Consider the following 5,949-nt stretch of genomic DNA (forward strand, 5'->3'; position numbering starts at 1 on the left):
AATAATAAAAAAGAACGGAGGCTTGCCACCTACAACAAGACTCATTTTTAACCAAGAGTTATTTGAAAATAAATGCATGGAAATTTAACTATAATAAGGATCTTTTTAATAATGCTGAAAATTGGAAGGAACGTAGCCTCAAATTATGTAATAGAGTTTTCAAAATGCGGGCATTCTTTTTATACAATTTTGCTACGCTGGCTATAACTTAGGAATCCAGGTCACACTTTGTCCTTGAAACATTGTTGGTAAACTCTCCCCTCCCACTCCTCTGGATTCATTGCACCTTGTCCGTCACAATCCTTCACAATGCACGGTAATTCCTTCATTTGTGAAAGGAGCTGGACAAAAATGCCTTGCACAACGTTTGTCCTCTCTTCAGTGATGGAGCCACTCTCTACATCTCTGTCTTGAAGGGAGCTGGACAAACAATGCTCAGCGCCATGTTTATGACATGTTGTTCTGTTGTAGTAGAAGTGCAAACATAAAATGAGAAATCAATTAAAGAAACAAGGACATGTTGGTCTGCTACAATGGAAGGACAAACTTGAAATGACAAAATTATAGTGGTGGTTTCACCCAGAGGGCATTGTGAGGCAAGACATGTGTACGTATTTTTGCATATGCCACAAATTCTGTAGAAGCACATTCATGCCACTGATTTCTTGTAGGGTGGTCCAGCAGTCTGGCCATCTCTCCCAGCAATACTTAGGACCTTTTTTTTAGAAACAGAACATACTTAGGAACTACCCCATTGGGCTACCACTGTTGAAGTATCTTGACTCTTTCTATAACATAGTCTGGTAAAAGAAAGGCACAAACAAAGATTACACTCAGAACACCAAAATTATATCAACCATGACCCATAGAATAAAGGTAAAACCTTGTAAAACTCGCTATAAAAACTACACCTGTGGGTTCCATTCAGCTATTTTGCATCCATTCCATAAAGCAATGTGGCTATTTAGAAGGTAGATATCATGTGGCTAATGCATGTGTACTGCCACTTGACAAAATGACATAAATCAAGCACACAAACAGCAGTGGATGGTGATAAACTTTTTTGAATAAGAGCAGCAAAATTAAAAATTATTCTCTTCAAACCATACAATGGATGGGATGGAACAACTCAATCTTGCAAAAAGAAGAACAGTAATGGAACATATTTAATTGACACATAAATCTCATGCTTGACATGTAAATGGTCCTAGGCCAAAAAACAGTGATCGGGAGGTGCAAGAACACATAGAAGAATTAAGTAAGGCTAATACTACAACAACGGTGCATTGCGAATTTTCAAATCACTGGAGCACAATACCATGAAAAAAATATTTTCAGTCTAACAAAATTCACTTTTAACTTGGCATTACTTCATATCCATTTTTATACCTATTTCACCTTACAATTAATAATATGACAATCCAAGTGGACTCCATAATGATGCAATAAACACACGCATGAGGCGTAGTGCAGAAGTATAACATAACTGTTGCAGCTATATATAAGCATTGTCGTTCTGGTGAGATGCATTATCTATGAGCAAGCATGCAAAACTGAACTGACACAATACCAAAGTAAGCTTTTCCAGATCAGAAGGAATCAGGGAAATTTATGCCAACAAACAAAGGAACCTTAGCATTTAGCAGTTAACACAACCATACTGTCAAGAAAAAGTAAAGCTACTTCTCAATATAGGAAATGAAAGATACTTGACCAGAGTTTGCTACCATAGAAGGACCATACTGTTTTAAAAAAATGTAGGAAAACGTTTCCCCTATAAAGAAAAGTTGCACTTGGTATAGCAGCAAATATATCTCGGATCAACCGGAAAACTGGCTCCTGTATAGCTATGAAGTAGGAATGACATGATTCCAATATTTCTCTTCATTTGGTACCGACTACCTGCTTTCTTTATGCTACCATCAAACTCTTTCCAGGGTTCATATGCCCAAATATCTTCCTTTTCTGTCACTTCGAGCGTCACCTCATAGCCCTCAGGCTGAGAATTACTACTTTAGATTTCAGATTAAGTAAAGAGATATAAATTCTCACACACACACAAATGTTCATCTTAATTTTCCATTCAATCTTCTGTCTGGAATATATAGCGAAGGATCCCAACATGGAACTTGCAATGTGTTGTCAAGAGTTTCTAATGTACAATTTCCAGCTCATAATGTGTTCACTGAAATGGTAGTTGTGATCAGTTAGCAAAATAAAGCAAGAAACTGGTATCATAGAACACATATTTTGCACCTTAAAGACTGCTAAAATAAACATTCTACATTACTCTCAAGTCCCACTAATTAAGGGGAGCCAGTCAAATATTGTTTATCTTGCAGAACATCCATTACAATGATTGATAAGAGGTGCCGTTTGATTTATCAGAACTCATATGCTTACTATTTTTATGAATCTTTCAGGCTTCCTAATAGCTTACATATACTTTGTTTTTAAATCAGCATTCTCTAATTTCCTCGAAGTGCAGATCCTCTAAAAGAAATATTACAACCATCCTGAAGTCGTATGTGCCGATATCAAGGTGAAGGCACTCCGGCGGGGATTTGAGATATGAAGAGATTGCATGGATGAGAAAGAGATTTGTTCATATGGCACAGGGATTCTCTCTAGTATGCTTATATTTCTTACCTCGAGAACCATGGCCTCTAGGATCAACGAGTTGATGCTGCCGTAGGTCTGACTGATCCAGGGACAGCAAGCCACAAGATCTCCAAGTAATCGGAATCAAAACAATCTGCCTTATCTTCAGTTTCAGACTTCCAGTCACCGGAAATTATATGGCCAAAATCTGATCTTCAGAGAGCATACTGAAAATTACAACGAGTACACATCAATTAAGCTAAAGAATTTGCAAAGAAAGCCTACCACAAGGGACAGAATCTTCAATGAACTGAAATTGCTCTTTACAATGGTGTTTCAACAAATACCACTATTTTCTACGTACTATAAGTTGTTAATTCTTTTATTTCACAACAGAGAGGATTTTTGGGTCTATTGGTGCATATGCTTTATGTCTTTCAGATTCCACCAAGATTATGATAGGACTTGGAGTTACAGGTAAGCTGTAGTATGTAACAGGTACTGTAGTCTGTAAGAGGCACAACGATTTTTTAGAGGCACAACCATGAAACATTATTTTTCAAGGGAAGTTGCTTAATGCAAGGAAAAAAATATTTGAACCTAGCTACAGACCCATATCAATCTCTATAGGCAAGAATTGGGATGAAGATTGAGAGAGTTGAGGAGACGGAGAAACATACCTAGTACAAATTCCATTGCAGCCTTCTTTCATTTCCCTCGTCACTGATAAGCACGTTGCTGACATTAGGTGCCAAGTTGCCTCTTGAATATCCACGAGGAATAGCAGCAACAAGAAAACCCTGAAATTGTATTTAAATAGCTCAGCTAACTAACCATGGTGTAGCAAAATTAAAATGGCCATATCTAGGCAAGAATTTTCGGCCAAAAACTAATGCAACATTACAGCATGGTACGCGAAAATGCAGGAAAATAGCAGAAGGTACTGAAAGGACATGGGACACACATAGACTATGGGGACAAACCGAAATTGCTAATGGTGATACTTATTACCTGAACAGACATTCACATTCATTGGTGTGGCACTTAGTCGTAACTAAAATGCACGGATATAACAAAATATTGGTGATCCACAGTAATAGACACTTGAAGCCCCATGTTGTAATTGTAACTGAGCAGAGATATAACAAAATATTACAGATTAGATATTTATTTAGGAATCAATGAAGAACAAGCAGGTTCACCTCTTCCCCTGCCTCCTCTGGAAGCAAACTAGGGATGCGTTGCTCCCTGTAGGGTTCAGCAAGGAAGTCTACAACTAATCCCAGCATGATAGATCCATACAAAATACATGACTCGCTGAGATATGAGAACAAGCCAAATTTACCACCGAGCCCTTTCCAGCCGCGGAGGCGAGCCGATCCGCCTCCTCCCGAGGCTTCCTCGCGAGCTAGGGTTCATAAGGCCCTCAGGAGACGATGGATCTCGCCGAAAGAAGCGGCAGAGCTTTTGGGGCTGTGGGGGCGGGAGGAGGACCGGACGAGGGTGGTGGCGCGGCGGCTGTATTGACGACGGAGGCGAGCCGATCTGCCTCCCTGGCTGGCATCCGCGCCTCTCCTCCTTCTCCGGCCGGCGACGCCCGGTTGAGCTCCTCCTTCCGTGGCTTCCTCGCGGTGAGGGCTCGCCTCCTGGCCGCAGGGGGAGGAAGGACCGAACGAGGGTGGTGGCGCGGCGGCTGTATTGACGAGGAAGGGAGTAGCGGGGAGGAGAGAGGGTTGTGGGCAGAGCACACCGCACGCTCCTGCTGCCGTAGACAAGACGCAGGAGTCCGGCAGAGCACACCGCAGGAGTCACAGGGTGCTTGATACGTTTTAGTCCCGTCCAAATACTCTAATCCAGAACTCGCATGTGTTAAAGGAGAGGAATTAAATGAGGAGAGAGAGAGCTAATACATATTTTCATAGGTTTCCTATGACTAAAAAATTTTAGCCTCAAGACTAGTCCTAGCCTCTCTTTAGTCAGGGGTGCTTGGAACTTTAGCCTCTCAGCCCCAGTGCCCCACAGTTCTCTCTAACACCAGACAAACGGACGACGTGACGGCCCTGGGGAGACGCGTGCAGCCGACGTGCGGGGCCAAGAGCAAAGCCGGCCCACACGTCATCACGCCAGACCAAAGGCGGGTGCAGAAGCCGGGTTCACACGCACTAGCTCACCCTTCCGCAGTTGTCCCCACAATGCACAGTGCATGGGGAACGCCTCGCCAAAAGCGGTTGACCAGAGAAAACTAACCCACGCTGCGGGACATGCAGCTGACGCGCGGGACCAGAGGTAGCACTGGGCCCACTCGTCATCGCTGCAGCGCAGGCGCAGGTGCAGAAACTAGGTGCATACGCGGTTGTCGACACACGACCCGAAAAAAAGCGAGGAGCAGAGCCCGCGCAGCGCCTTCGACGCGCGCACGCGGCGTGACAGGGGAGGCTACCCCGTGCACCCAAAAGACTGGCACCCAGCCAATCGGATCCAGCCCGAGCCCACAGGTCATCCCCTGTCCAATATCTACCACGCAGTGAAAACGACACAGGTCAATTTCCAACTCGCATCCAACGGCCAGGAGCGAAAAAATGACCACGTTGACCAAAATCAGACGGCGACGAACGAAGGCTCAAATCTGGGGAGCTCCCTGGGAGCGAGTTGGCTAGCTTCTGTTTTGTTTTAAATGACTAACTTTATATATAGTATAAAAATATAAAAAATTAACAGTGCGGAATAAATATCATTGTGGGCACCATGCAATGCAAATTAACGTTCATACTCCTCCATATAATTTTGTAATGTTGAATATATGTAGAGATTCTAAAATAATTTTTTGGCCACACTTTATTCAAAAGGAATGTTGTATGTGAAATAAATGTGAAGAGATGGCTTTTTAGATCAATGGGGTACGTGATGTAACATGTGTGAATGTGTAGTTGATATATTTGGCAAGGCCTAAAGAGGTATCTGTGTGTATTACGTATTCGAGAGAGGCATGGATAGAGGGGCTGGCGAGGGGAGGGGGCGTGGGAGAGATAGCACGAGAAATGAGAGAGGTCTAGAGAGAGACTAATATATGATGTCACGTCGAGAGATTCCCTTGAGTGTGTGTATGCAATGGGGGAGGGTATAGAGGCACGAGGAGTTTTTTGTGTGGTGTCCGTGTTGGTATGTGTGGGTGTGAGAAGATAACGAGACCTGGGGCAGAGGTGAGGCCCTTTCCGTCATGCGCCACATTGGTCGGCCCGTGACGCATTTAGGGAGACCCGTGGATGAATTATCGTACAAGACAACGATAGCAGAATTGTGAAGGACTCTGTGTCCACTGACAAAGCCGACTAGGATTTGTAACCCTAA

General features: G+C 43.2%; 1 long non-coding RNA gene across 5 annotated transcripts; it reads right to left on the bottom strand.

The window, feature by feature from the left end:
- Positions 1-143: 143 nt before the first annotated feature.
- On the bottom strand, positions 144-4,413 carry LOC119300844. 5 transcript variants are annotated; one of them, XR_005146782.1, is made up of 4 exons: positions 3,947-4,410; positions 3,282-3,401; positions 2,650-2,828; positions 144-2,185 (listed from the first exon to the last, which is right to left on the bottom strand). It is a non-coding gene; the product is annotated as an uncharacterized LOC119300844 (long non-coding RNA). The 5 variants fall into 5 exon arrangements; XR_005146780.1 differs by having other exon boundaries at positions 144-462; positions 3,947-4,409; XR_005146781.1 differs by having other exon boundaries at positions 144-2,828; positions 3,804-4,413.
- Between the last annotated feature and the right edge of the window lie 1,536 nt (positions 4,414-5,949).

The sequence above is a fragment of the Triticum dicoccoides genome, chromosome 5A (assembly GCF_002162155.2).
Source record: "Triticum dicoccoides isolate Atlit2015 ecotype Zavitan chromosome 5A, WEW_v2.0, whole genome shotgun sequence".
Lineage (NCBI taxonomy): Eukaryota > Viridiplantae > Streptophyta > Magnoliopsida > Poales > Poaceae > Triticum > Triticum dicoccoides.